Below are 14,778 nucleotides of genomic sequence, written 5' to 3'. Positions count from 1 at the left end.
CAAAGATTTTTGGTATCACCACTTGCAGTGGTTCTGTCCATAAGTACAATCTATTTGCATGGATAATCTTAGATGTAATTTTTTAAGTTAAAATTTATGTGCTTATGGAGTAATTACGATAGGGTGAGGAAAAATGGCATTTTATTACTAGTATTAAGATTAAATTCTAGTCTAAAATTTTTGCTCAAAGCACATGTGAAGCACAACTAAATTATTCTGAAGAAAGATTTTTTAAAAAGACTTTTCTTTTGCTACGATTAGGTTCTATTAATTACTCTCTTATTTTATGTTTAGAATGGAAAGGTGGGTGTTATTACCCAAGTGCAGATGGAGGAACCTACAAAGGAGGGGGAAGATTTGTCTTAGCCCTTTTAGGATCACAGGGCTTTGCAAGTATGCTGATCAGACCTTCTTGAACCTTGGTGATGTCACTGAGAAATAAATATTCTGTCATTCTGAAAACATTCCTGAGGTGGGTTAAGCATGATCTAATCGTAACACAATGGATTCTTTTTATGAACATCAGAAGAAAACACTCCATTTTAAAATGAATGTCTTGCACTATCTACTCCCATTTAAAATTGAAAGCCTGGGAAATTCATTACCAGCATGTATGACTTACCCACTAACCAAAATAGCATGAAGCACATGCTGGTAACAGCCAAGGTCTTCTTTCCATTCATCTTTAGGGAAGCTCTAAGAGAGAGTTTGCCTTTGGAATTTTTCTCTGTGTATTTGTTTAACAATCATTAAAAGAGATTTTGTGGACACTATATTTTGCTATTTCCTCCTCTTTCTTCTGTTCCTCTTCCTTCCTCTCCTTCTCTTCCTTCTCCTGAGGAGTTTCCATCTAAATGTTGGTAATACATTCAGTGCCATCTATGGTTGCCCTTGGTGTGGGAATTAATATGGATCACAGGTGGAGCTTTCTAGCCATGCAATGGTGGAAATAACATTATACTAGAATTTAGACCTGGGTTGGTCCTGGTTTTTTAAGTGTTTGTATCAAAATCATAACTCAGGTTTTCTGATTTCACACCCTGTACTCTTTCAATCACATCATTATTTCTTCTATTTTTATGCTGAGATCTCTGTATCATTTGCATATCAACTCCAATTGGGAACTACTAAGTATTGTGGGGTTCCCCAACTGGAGGAACTAGGTTAGCCCAATGGAGTGTACAATTTTCCTGGGACTGGGAGGTTTGGGTTGGGGCACATTCAGAGAAGGTCTTTTCCTTAAACAGTTACATTACTGAGAGAAGCCTAGTTTGGCTTTACAGAAGCAGGGCTAAGGTGAAGTCTGGAGGCAAAGGGAAGGAAAGCAATGCTAGAATAAATAACACAATTAGCTGGGAAGGTGTTGTGGACTGAATTTCACCCTCTCAAAAGATATGTTCAGGTCCTAATCCCAGTACTTGTGAATGTGATCTTATTTGGAAATAAGGTCTCTGCAGATGTAATCAAGATAAAATGATGTTCTGCTAGATTAGGGTGGGCCCCAATACAATGACTGGTATCCTTATAAAAAGAGAGACATTTGGACACAGAGAGAGACACACACAGAGAAAACACCATGTGATGATGAAGGCAGAAATTGGACTGATAAGAAAAGGAGTTACGGAGGAGAGGAGATTAAGAGCACTGCTTAAAGGAGTTCCAGAGAACAGCGCGAGTCACAGCTAACAGCGTGGACCCCAGAGACGGGTGTGAGATGCTAAGGCTGCTTCTGCTGCCACCAAGAAGCCTGTGTGCGAGCGCAGGTCACCGTCCACGCCCCCTTTCCAGGGAGCCTGTGCAGCCCACCACTGCCAGGGTCCCGGGATCCAGGGACAACTTCCCCGGGAGAACGCACGGCACGCCTCAGGCTGGTGCAACGTCATGCTGGCCTCTGCCGCCGCAGGCTCGCCCCGCATCCGTACCCCTCCCTCCCCCCGGCCTGAGTGAGCCAGAGCCCCCGAGTCAGCGGCTCCTTTAACCCCGTCCTGTCTGGGCGAAGAACAGATGCCCTCAGGCGACCTATAAGCAGAGGCGGGGCCAAAACCAAAGCTGAGCCCCGGGAGCTGTGCGAACAAAGAAGAGAAAGGGAAATCTCTCCCAGCAGCCTCAGGAGCAGCGGATTCAATCTCCACAATCAACTTGATGTACCCTGCCTCTGTGGAATACATGAGTAGACAACGAATCACCCCAAATTGAGGAGGTGGACTTCGGGAGCAAGATTTATTATTTTTTCCCCTTTTCCTCTTTTTGTGAGTGTATGTGTATGCTTCTGTGTGAGATTTTGTCTGTATAGCTTTGCTTTCACGATTTGTCCTAGGGTTCTATCTGTCTGGTTTTTTTTTTTTTTTTTTACTTAAAAAAATTTTTTTTTCTTAATAATTATTTTTTTACTTTAATAACTTTATTTTACCTTACTTTATTTTATTTTATCCTCTTTCTTTCTACTTTTTCTCCCTCTTATTCTGAGCCGTGTGGATGAAAGGCTCTTGGTGCTGCAGCCAGGAGTCAGTGCTGTGCCTCTGAGGTGGGAGAGCCAACTTCAGGACACTGGTCCAAAAGAGACCTCCCAGCTCTACGTAATATCAAATGGCAAAAGTCTCCCAGAGATCTCCATCTCAACACCAACACCCAGCTTCACTCAACGACCAGCAAGCTACAGTGCTGGACACCCTATGCCAAACAACTAGCAAGACAGGAACACAACCCCAGCCATTAGCAGAGAGGCTGCCTAAAATCATAATAAGTCCACAGATAACCCCAAAACACACCACCAGACGTGGACCTGCCCACCAGAAAGACAGGATCCAGCCTCATCCACCAGAACACAGGCACTAGTCCCCTCCACCAGGAAGCCTACACAACCCACTGAACCAACTTTAGCCACTGGGGACAGACACCAAAAACAACGGGAACTACGAACCTGCAGCCTGCAAAAAGGAGACCCCAAACACAGTAAGATAAGAAAAATGAGAAGACAGAAAAACACACAGCAGATGAAGTAGCAAGAGAAAAACCCACCAGACCAAACAAATGAAGAGGAAATAGGCAGCCTACCTGAAAAAGAATTCAGAATAATGATAGTTAAGATGATCCAAAATCTTGGAAGTAGAATAGAGAAAATGCAAGAAACATTTAACAAGGACCTAGAAGAACTAAAGATGAAACAAGCAATGAAGAACAACACAATAAATGAAATTAAAAATACCTAGAAGGGATCAATAGCAGAATAACTGAGGCAGAAGAACGGAGAAGTGACCTGGAAGATAAAATAGTGGAAATAACTACTGCAGAGCAGAATAAAGAAAAAAGAATGAAAAGAACTGAGGACAGTCTCAGAGACATCTGGGAAAACATTAAATGCACCAACATTCAAATTGTAGGGGTTCCAGAAGAAGAAGAGAAAAAGAAAGGGACTGAGAAAATATTTGAAGAGATTATAGTTGAAAACTTCCCTAATATGGGAAAGGAAATAGTTAATCAAGTCCAGGAAGCACAGAGAGACCCATACAGGATAAATCCAAGGAGAAACACGCCAAGACACATATTAATCAAACTGTCAAAAATTAAATACAAAGAAAACATATTAAAAGCAGCAAGGGAAAAACAACAAATAACACACAAGGGAATCCCCATAAGGTTAACAGCTGATCTCTCAGCAGAAACTCTGCAAGCCAGAAGGGAGTGGCAGGACATATTTAAAGTGATGAAGGAGAAAAACCTAAAACCAACATTACTCTACCCAGCAAGGATCTCAATTCAGATTTGACGGAGAAATTAAAACCTTTACAGACAAGCAAAAGCTGAGAGAGTTCAGAACCACCAAACCAGCTTTACAACAAATGCTAAAGGATCTTCTCTAGGCAAGAAACACAAGAGAAGGAAAAGACCTACAATAACAAACCCAAAACAATTAAGAAAATGGGAATAGGAACATACATATCGATAATTACCTTAAATGTAAATGGATTAAATGCTCCCGCCAAAAGACACAGACTGGCTGAATGGATACAAAAACGAGACCCATATATATATGCTGTCTACAAGAGACCCACTTCAGACCTAGAGACACATACAGACTGAAAGTGAGGGGATGGAAAAAGATATTCCATGCAAATGGAAACCAAAAGAAAGCTGGAGTAGCAATTCTCATATCAGACAAAATAGACTTTAAAATAAAGACTAGGGCTTCCCTGGTGGCGCAGTGGTTGGGAGTCCGCCTGCCGATGAGGGGGGCGTGGGTTCGTGCCCCTGTCCGGGGGGATCCCACGTGCCATGGAGTGGCTGGACCCGTGGACCATGGCCGCTGGGCCTGCGCGTCCGGAGCCTGTGATCCGCAGCGGGAGAGGCCAACGGCAGTGAGAGGCCCATGTACCGCAAAAAAAAAAAAAAAAAGACTATTAGAAGAGACAAAGAAGGACACTACATAATGATCAAGGGATTGATCCAAGAAGAAGATATAACAATTGTAAATATTTATGCACCCAACATAGGAGCACCTCAATACATAAGGCAAATACTAACAGCCATAAAAGGGGAAATCGACAGTAACACACTCATAGTAGGGGGCTTTAACACCCCACTTTCACCAATAGACAGATCATCCAAAATGAAAATAAATAAGGAAACACAAGCTTTAAATGATACATTAAACAAGATGGACTTAATTGATATTTATAGGACATTCCATCCAAAACCAACAGAATACACATTTTTCTCAAGTGCTCATGGAACATTCTCCAGGATAGATCATATCTTGGGTCACAAATCAAGCCTTGGTAAATTTAAGAAAACTGAAATTGTATCAAGTAACTTTTCCGACCACAACGCTATGAGATTAGGTATCAATTACAGGAAAAGATCTGTAAAAAATACAAACACATGGAGGCTAAACAATACACTACTCAATAACGAAGTGATCACTGAAGAAATCAAAGAGGAAATAAAAAAATACCTAGAAAGAAATGACAATGGAGACACGACAACCCAAAACCTATGGGATGCAGCAAAAGTAGTTCTAAGAGGGAAGTTTATAGCAATACAATCCTACCTTAAGAAACAGGAAACATCTCGAATAAACAGCCTAACCTTGCACCTAAAGCAATTAGAGAAAGAAGAACAAAAAACCCCCAAAGTTAGCAGAAGGAAAGAAATCATAAAGATGAAATCAGAAATAAATGAAAAAGAAATGAAGGAAACGATAGCAAAGATCAATAAAACTAAAAGCTGGTTCTTTGAGAAGATAAACAACATTGATAAACCATTAGCCACACTCATCAAGAAAAAAAGGGAGAAGACTCAAATCAATAGAATTAGAAATGAAAAAGGAGAAGTAACAACTGACACTGCAGAAATACAAAAGATCATGAGAGATTACTATAAGCAACTATATGCCAATAAAATGGACAACCTGGAAGAAATGGACAAATTCTTTTTTTTTTTTTTTTTTTTTTTTTTTTTTTTTTTTTTTGTGGTACGCGGGCCTCTCACTGTTGTGGCCTCTCCCGTTGCGGAGCACAGGCTCCGGACGCGCAGGCTCAGCAGCCATGGCTCACGGGCCCAGCCGCTCCGCGGCATATGGGATCCTCCCAGACCGGGGCACGAACCCGTATCCCCTGCATCGGCAGGCGGACTCTCAACCACTGCGCCACCAGGGAGGCCCAGAAATGGACAAATTCTTAGAAAAGCACAACCTTCCGAGACTGAACCAGGAAGAAATAGAAAATATGAACAGACCAATCACAAGCACTGAAATTGAAACTGTGATTAAAAATCTTCCAACAAACAAAAGCCCAGGACCAGATGGCTTCACAGGCGAATTCTATCAAACATTTAGAGAAGAGCTAACACCTATCCTTCTCAAACTCTTTCAAAATATAGCAGAGGGAGGAACACTCCCAAACTCATTCTATGAGGCCACCATCACCTTGATACCAAAACCAGACAAGGATGTCACAAAGAAAGAAAACTACAGGCCAATATCACTGATGAACATAGATGCAAAAATCCTCAACAAAATACTAGCAAACAGAATCCAACAGCACATTAAAAGGATCATACACCATGATCAAGTGGGGTTTATTCCAGGAATGCAAGGATTCTTCAATATATGCAAATCAATCAATGTGATATACCATATTAAAAAACTGAAGAAGAAAAACCATATGATCATCTCAATAGATGCAGAGAAAGCTTTCGACAAAATTCAACACCCATTTATGATAAAAACCCTGCTGAAAGGAGGCATAGAGGGAAGTTTCCTCAACATAATAAAGGCCATATATGACAAACCCACAGCCAACATCGTCCTCAATGGTGAAAAACTGAAACCATTTCCACTAAGATCAGGAACAAGACAAGGCTGCCCACTCTCACCACTCTTATTCAACTTAGTTTTGGAAGTTTTAGCCACAGCAGTCAGAGAAGAAAAGGAAATAAAAGGAATCCAAATTGGAAAAGAAGAAGTAAAGCTGTCACTGTTTGCAGATGACATGATACTATACATAGAGAATCCTAAAGATGCTACCAGAAAACTACTAGAGCTAATCAATGAATTTGGTAAAGTAGCAGGATACAAAATTAATGCACAGAAATCTCTGGCATTCCTGTACACTAATGATGAAAAATCTGAAAGTGAAATCAAGAAAACACTCCCATTTACCATTGCAACAAAAAGAATAAAATATCTAGGAATAAACCTACCTAAGGAGGCAAAAGACCTGTATGCAGAAAATTATAAGACACTGATGAAAGAAATTAAAGATGATACAAATCAATGGAGAGATGTACCATGCTCCTGGATTGGAAGAATCAATATTGTGAAAATGGCTCTACTACCCAAAGCAATCTACAGATTCAATGCAATCCCTATCAAACTACCACTGGCATTCTTCACAGAACTAGAACAAAAAATTTCAAAATTTGGAAAAACAAAAGACCCCAAATAGCCAAAGCAATCTTGAGAACGAAAAACGGAGCTGGAGGAATCAGGCTCCCTGACTTCAGACTATACTACAAAGCTACAGTAATCAAGACAGTGTGGTACTGGCACAAAAACAGAAAGATAGATCAATGGAACAGGATAGAAAGCCCAGAGATAAACCCACGCACATATGGTCAACTTATCTTTGATAAAGGAGGCAGGAATGTACAGTGGAGAAAGGACAGCCTCTTCAATAAGTGGTGCTGGGAAAACTGGACAGGGACATGTAAAAGTATGAGATTAGATCATTCCCTGACACCATACACAAAAATAAGCTCAAAATGGATTAAAGACCTAAATGTAAGGCCAGACACTATCAAACTCTTAGAGGAAAACATAGGCAGAACACTCTATGACATAAATCCCAGCAAGATCCTTTTGGACCCACCTCCTAGAGAAATGGAAATAAAAACAAAGATAAACAAATGGGACCTAATGAAACTTCAAAGCTTTTGCACAGCAAAGGAAACCATAAACAAGACCAAAAGAAACCATAAACAAGACCAAAAGACAACCCTCAGAATGGGAGAAAATATTTGCAAATGAAGCAACTGACAAAGGATTAATCTCCAAAATTTATAAGCAGCTCATGCAGCTCAATAGCAAAAAAACAAACAACCCAATCCAAAAATGGGCAGAAGACTTAAATAGGCATTTCTCCAAAGAAGATATACAGACTGCCAACAAACACATGAAAGAATGCTCAACATCATTAATCATTAGAGAAATGCAAATCAAAACTACAATGAGATATCATCTCACACCAGTCAGAATGGCCATCATCATGAAATCTAGAAACAATAAATGCTGGAGAGGGTGTGGGGAAAAGGGAACACTCTTGCACTGTTGGTGGGAATGTGACTTTGGTACAGCCACTATGGAGAACAGTATGGAGGTTCCTTAAAAAACTACAAATAGAACTACAATATGACCCAGCAATCCCACTACTAGGCATATACCCTGAGAAAACCATAATTCAAAAAGAGACATGTACCAAAATGTTCATTGCAGCTCTATTCACAATAGCCCGGAGATAGAAACAACCTAAGTGTCCATCAGCGGATGAATGGATAAAGAAGATGTGGCACATATATACAATGGAATATTACTCAGCCATAAAAAGAAACGAAACTGAGCTATTTGTAATGAGGTGGATGGACCTAGAGTCTGTTATACAGAGTGAAGTAAGTCAGAAAGAGAAAGACAAATACCGTATGCTAACACATATATATGGAATTTAAGAAAAAAAAATGTCATGAAGAACCTAGGGGTAAAACAGGAATAAAGACACAGACCTACTTGAGAATGGACTTGAGGATATGGGGAGGGGGAAGGGTAAGCTGTGACAAAGCGAAAGAGAGGCATGGACATATATACAGTACCAAACGTAAGGTAGATAGATAGTGGGAAGCCGCCGCATAGCACAGGGAGATTGGCTTGGTGCTTTGTGACCGCCTGGAGGGGTGGGATGGGGAGGGTGGGAGGGAGCGAGACGCAGGAGGGAAGGGATGTGGGAACAGATGTATATGTATGACTGATCCACTTTGTTATAAAGCAGAAACTAATAAAAAAAAATATCTAAATATTTTGGATTTTCCAGCTACTTTTCTGTTATTCATTTCTAGTTTAATTTCATTGTGGTCTGAGAGCACACATCATATGATTTCTATTCTTTTAAATTGGTTGAGGTGTGTTTGGTGGCCTCGAGTATAGTAATTATTGGTGAATGTTCCACGTGAGCTTAAGAAGAATGTGTGTTCTGTTGTTGTGGATGCAGAAGTCTATAAATGTCAATTAGAACCAGTTGATTGATGATGCTGTTCACTTCAACTACATCCTTGCTGATTTTCTGTCAATTACTGATAAAGGAGAGTTGCAGTCTCCAACTATAATAGTGGATTTGTCTATTTCTTATTACAGCTCTAGCAGGCTCTGTCTCACATATTTTCATGCTCTGTTGTTAGATGCATACACAAAAAGAACTGTTATGCCTTCTTAGAGAATTGACCCCTTTAACATTAGGTAATGCCCCTCTTTGTCCCTGATAATTTTTGTTATCCTGGAATCTACTTTGTCTGAAATTAAGATAACTACTCAGCTTTATTTTGATTAGTATTAGCATAGTGTATCTTTTCCTTCCCTTTACTTTTAATCTATTTGTGTCTCTATATTTAAAGTGGGTTTCTTGTACACAACATGGTTGTGTCTTATTTTTTGATCTAGTCTGTCAGTCTCTCTGTTTTAATCGGTGTATTTAGACCATTCATATTTAAACTGATTATTGATATAGTTAGATTAATATCTGCCATATTCAGAACTGTTTTATTGATTATTATTTATTGAACTTTCTTTTTTTTTCTTTTCCTCTTTTCTGCTTCCTCTGTTTTTTTTTTTTTTTTTCGGTACGTGGGCCTCTCACTGTTGTGGCCTCTCCCGCTGCGGAGCACAGGCACCAGACACGCAGGCTCAGCGGCCATGGCTCACGGGCCTAGCCGCTCCGCGGCATGTGGGATCTTCCCAGACTGGGGCACGAACCCATGTCCCCTGCATCGGCAGGCGGACTCTCAATCACTGCGCCACCAGGGAAGCCCTGCTTCCTCTGGTTTTAACTGAACATCTTATATAATTCCATTTTCCATCCTCTCAGCATATCAATTATACTTTAAATTTTTTTTCAGTGTTTGCCCTAGAGTTTACACTATGCATTTATAACTAATCTAAGTCCACTTTCAAATAATACTATACTGCTAGTGTAGATACATTATAACAGAGTATTCAATTTCTTCCTCCCATCCCTTATAGCACTGCTATCATTCATTACACTTATCCATACACCATAATCACCTAATACGTTGTTGCTATTATTATTATTATTATTTTTTTTTTTTAGACAATCATGTTTAATTACCTCACAACTGAAGCTGCCTTTGGGGCCAAGGGACAGGAAGGAGGCAGCAAACCCAACACTTGAGCGGCACTCTAATCCTAGGTTTATTCAACACAATTCTTTTCTCTACACAACAAAGTACAAACACAGTATTATCTAAAATGCTACAAAGTTACAAAACTCAAAAAAGAAAATGTATAGTACTGACTATACAATAAAAGCCAAAAAAGCAATGTACACGTTGCCAAGGTAACCTGCACGCCCACCATGAATACCAACACAACAAGGGGGTTCTGTGATGACCCGACAGAGCTGGCTCTCAGCTTACCAGTTTCAGAGAGAAAGGGAGATGTAGGTTTGTGTGTGTGTGTGTGCATGCACGTGAGTACACGTGAAAAGAACCATTTTGGGTATTTGGCCCTAGAGGTCAGAAGAGGACTCGAGCAGGGGAGCAGGGCCAGGCTAACAGGAACGGCAGCTGTGTAAAAGCACACCTTTCCTGTGGGACCCTGCAGGCCAACAGGTTAGGGCACGACCAGCCCACCAGATAGGCCCCACGTCATCTGTGGAATGGGAAAACATGCTCCCAGGCTGGGGCTGTACCACCTCCTGGAGCCCCCTGCTCATCCCTGCTGGCTCTGCCACTAAACTGACTCTCAGGAACTAGAAATGCGGAAGCTTTCTAGCCAGAAAACCGGAGGGCATCTTCATAAGCACGACCCCCAACCAACAACACTCCTGCAGCCGGAACTCTGCCGCCAGGGGAAACGTAGCAATTACTGCCTTCACCTTCAAAGCCTGCCCCTGAGTGAGGGATTTCTTTCCTACCGATCCTCCTTCTGCTAGAAAAGTGACAACTGGATGGGATACAAGTCACAGGGCAGAGCTTCGGTGGCCCTGCTTATCGGAAGGAGGTGGAGCTGGGGCGGCTCCTGTGGTGGCGGCGGCCCGGGGAGCAGGATCGCTGGCGCACGGGGGACCTGCGCCGAGGGGAACGCGAACTGCTCCTCCTCCGTGGGGGTGACCTGCACACATGGGAGGCGGTGGCAGCATTCTCCTGGGAGGGCTGAATCGCCTGGGGGGTGGCTGAGGCCAGGGGGCCAGCACAGCAGTGGCAGTGATCTCCTGGCCATCCATTTGTCCTCCATCCATATGCTTCAGCGCCTTCTCGGCCTCATCTGGACTCTCAAACTCCACATATGCATAGCCTTTAGACAGATGGGGGTGCATCCTGTCTACAGGCATGTCAATCATTTTAATTTTCCCGTAGGTGGAGAATATCTCCAGGATACGATCCTTGGTCACATTCCTGGTGAGCCTTCCAATGTGCACTTTGGTGGGTTTAGGAGAAGGGCTCTGCCTTTTCCTTTCCCTTCCATCTCTTTTGGGTGGTTTGGATTTGGAGTGGGAACACCGCCTGTTGTCAGGCCTGCGCTGAGAAGGACTCGGAGAGCCAGGGGAGCTGCCGGAGCTGGAGCTGCGGGATGTGCTGGAACTTCCTGAGCGGCTCGATGAAGAAGATGAGCTGGAGCTGCTGCTGGAGCCCGAGCTGGAGGTCGAGCTGGACCGAGACCTGGTGCTGCTGCTACCACTGGAAGCGCTGCGCCTCTTTCCAGTTTTATCCCTGCCACGATCCTTCTCGCTCGACTCCTTGGTGGCCCCTTTATCTTTAAAGCGATCCTTGGACTTCTCATCAGAGCGGTCTTTGCGTTTGGTAGAAGGAGCCCTAGTGCTGGACTTTTTATTATTTTCTTTGACTCCTAGCAAGCTCTTCTTTTTCACTCCTGATAAATCCATTCTCCCCTTCTGAGGTATTCAAAGCAGCAATGGCGGCCTCACTTTATCTGAACTCTCACTTCTAACTTGAGTCTGAGAAACAATCCCTAATCAACTGCAATTTACGCCAAAGGGCAGCAACTCCCCAGTCTAGGCGCCGGGCCGCGAGCACTTCCAGGGTAGGTAGGGCCCGGCGTTGCGGGCCTGGGTCTCCAGCTCGGCGAGAGGGCCCTGAGGGTGGAGGCCGGGTTCTCGGCTGCTCCGAATTATGGGGGCCTCACTGGGCCCGCCACAGAGCCGGCGAAGCGAGGGCGCCCTTCCGCCCTCCGAGGCCCCAACCACTTCCGCTATTATTATTTTGAATGAACACTGATCTACTAGATCAATAGGAATAAGAAAAATTAAATATTTTATTTTCCTTTGTTTTTTTACTTTTTTACTGCTCTTCCTTTCTTTATGTAAATCTGAGTTTCTGACATAAATAATCCTTTTCTCTACAGAACTTCTTTTAACATTTCTTAAAAGACAGGTCTATAGGCAAGAAATTCCGTTTTTGTTTGTCTGAGAAAGTCTTCATTTCTCCTTCACTTTTGAAGGAAATTTTTGTTGGATAGAGACTTGTAGGCTCTTGGTTTTGTTCTTTCAACACTTTAACTATTTCACTGACCCTCTTTTTCCTTGCTTGGTTTCTGGAAAGAAGTTGGTATAATTCTTATCCTCATTCTTCTATAGGCAAGGGTTCTTTCCCCTTCTGGTTTCTTTCAAGAATTTTTTGTTTGTTTTGTTTTCTGCAGTTTGAATGATGTGCCTCAGTGTAGATTTTTGGTATTTATCATATTTGGTGTTCTCTGAGCTTTCCGGATTTGTGATTTGGTATCAGTCATTAACTTTGGAAAATTCTCAGCCGTTGTTACTTTAAATATTTTTTCTTACCCTTTTTCTCCTTCTTCTGGTATTTCCATTTTACGTATGCTGCACCTTTGCAATTGTTCCACATTTCGTGAATGTTCTGTTTGTTTGTTTTTCTCTTTGCATTTCAGTTTTGGAAATTTCTATTAATATCTTCAAGCTCACTAACTCTTTCCTTGGCTGTGTCCAACAGACCAATAAGCCCATCAAAGACAATCATCATTTCTGTTACAATACTTTCTTTTTTAATTTTAAACATGATTCTTCCTTAGAGTTTCCATTTTTTCTGCTGACATTATCCATCTGTATTTGCATGTTATCCACCTTTTCCATTAGAGCCCTTAGCATACTAATCATAATTATTTTAAATTTCTGCCTCGTAATTCCAAAATTTCTGCCATATCTGAGACTGGTTTTGATGCTCACTTTGTCTCTTCAGACTGCATATTTTCTTGCCTTATAGCATGCCTTTGAATTTTTTGTTGAATGCTGAACATAATGTATTGGGTAATAGGAACTGAGATAAATGGTCTATAGTGTGAGGTTTTATGTTTACCAGGGTAGGTGTTAGAATGTGTTTAATGTTTGCTGTAGCTGTAGGTGTCAGAGAGTTCAATTTCCTCTAGTGTTTTTGTTTTTGCCTTCCCTGTTCCCTTTGGGCTTCTCTAGCAACTCCTTCTTAGTTAGAGACTGTTTCTTACAGCTCTGTCAGTTGTAACTCACTCTTGTTATACCAGAATCCTGTTTATAAGGTGACAAGATATTACACAAAGGAAGAAGTCTGTAATTTTATGATTGAATCTTGGTGGTTTTTTTTTTTAGTGGGCCTGTGTCTCTGGGTTGCAACCTTCAGAAGAATTTTTGTGTGTGTGTGGTATGCGGTCCTCTCACTGTTGTGGCCTCTCCCATTGCGGAGCACAGGCTCCAGACGTGCAGGCTCAGTGGCCATGGCTCACGGGCCCAGCTGCTCCACGGCATGTGGGATCTTCCCGGGCCGGGGCACAAACCCGTGTCCCCTGCATCGGCAGGTGGACTCTCAACCACTGTGCCACCAGGGAAGCCCCAGAAGAATTTTTATAGGCTTTCCCCCCTCCTTTTATGTGAGACAGGAAGGCTAGAGAAGGACAGGAAGGCTGTCTAATTGCCCTTCCTCTGGGAGAGGTTAGGCTATGGTAAAGCATTAGTTTCTCTGAGGGTGAGCTTTTTTTTTTAATAGAGAACAGAACTCTCCGTCTGGATGTATTTATAGTGGTGATTTTCTCCTTCCCCTACCCTAAACATGAGAAGATTTTTGTGTTATTTTCATCTTGAGAACCCGGTGGTGCTCCTGGAGGTAAATTCATGAAAGTATCAGGGGGCACTCTGAGACTGAGCCCCTAAGAGTTTTTAACTCTCAAGCCAGTCCTTGTTCAATCTCCAGTAACTAGTCAATAACATCTGAATTGTTCCCACAGGCTTCAGCTCCAGTGGCTTCTGTTCCATGTAAGCTGTGATCCATCCACCTGTCTCTTCAGTTTTTGGAGTGGGAATTTGTCCTGTAACCTCAATTTTCTGATGGTTTTAAGAAGAATGATTGATTTTCAGTTTGTACAGCTTTTTTCTTGCTTTGTTGGGAGTGATGACTTCCAAGCTCTTTTACATATTGGAATGGAAACCACCAGACAGGCTTGCATTTTTCTGTATAAAATCTTTCTATCAATTTCCTTTTGAGGTCACCATTGGTGGGGCCTGTGCTTAGAGAGCATCTAAGGGTAGCTTTCCAAGGTGCTGTCATCCACAGGTAGCTCAAAGTAGGAGTTCAGGGCTCTTCACTTTCAGGTAAGTGCTCTGTCAGTTAGCTCTGTGTTGCAGCTTACATCTGAGGCAAACTCCACACATAGGATCACTGCCACTTTACCTCATTCTTTCCTGCTTTTACCCAACTACTTTAAAAACAGACTTCTCCTCTGTTTTTAGACCACCTGCAACCCACCTCTGGGGGATCCTGGTGCCTCAAATCTCCTGAGACTGTCCGGGCTTCAACACTGTGAATCAGGAGCACTCCTACCCACTTCTGGTTTGGCAATACCTGATATGAATCAATTTTTGCTTAAATAAACTCTTAAATTTAAAAAGCAAAACAAAACAGAAAACCATTGTGAGTCAGTTTGCTTATCTTCCACTTCCACATACCCCTGTGCCCTCCTTCCAGGCACTCTCTGGCCTGGTAAGCAAATTACCTATCTTT

The 14,778-nt window shown here is 42.1% G+C and overlaps 1 pseudogene across 1 annotated transcript; it reads right to left on the bottom strand.

The window, feature by feature from the left end:
- Positions 1 to 10,767: 10,767 nt before the first annotated feature.
- Positions 10,768 to 11,663, bottom strand: LOC307058249 (RNA-binding protein with serine-rich domain 1-like; annotated as a pseudogene). The gene has a single exon. The product of its transcript is annotated as an RNA-binding protein with serine-rich domain 1-like (transcript).
- Positions 11,664 to 14,778: the final 3,115 nt, after the last annotated feature.

This window comes from Hyperoodon ampullatus (genome assembly GCF_949752795.1).
Source record: "Hyperoodon ampullatus genome assembly, chromosome: 9".
NCBI lineage: Eukaryota > Metazoa > Chordata > Mammalia > Artiodactyla > Ziphiidae > Hyperoodon > Hyperoodon ampullatus.
This window is presented reverse-complemented; position numbering and strand designations above follow the sequence as displayed.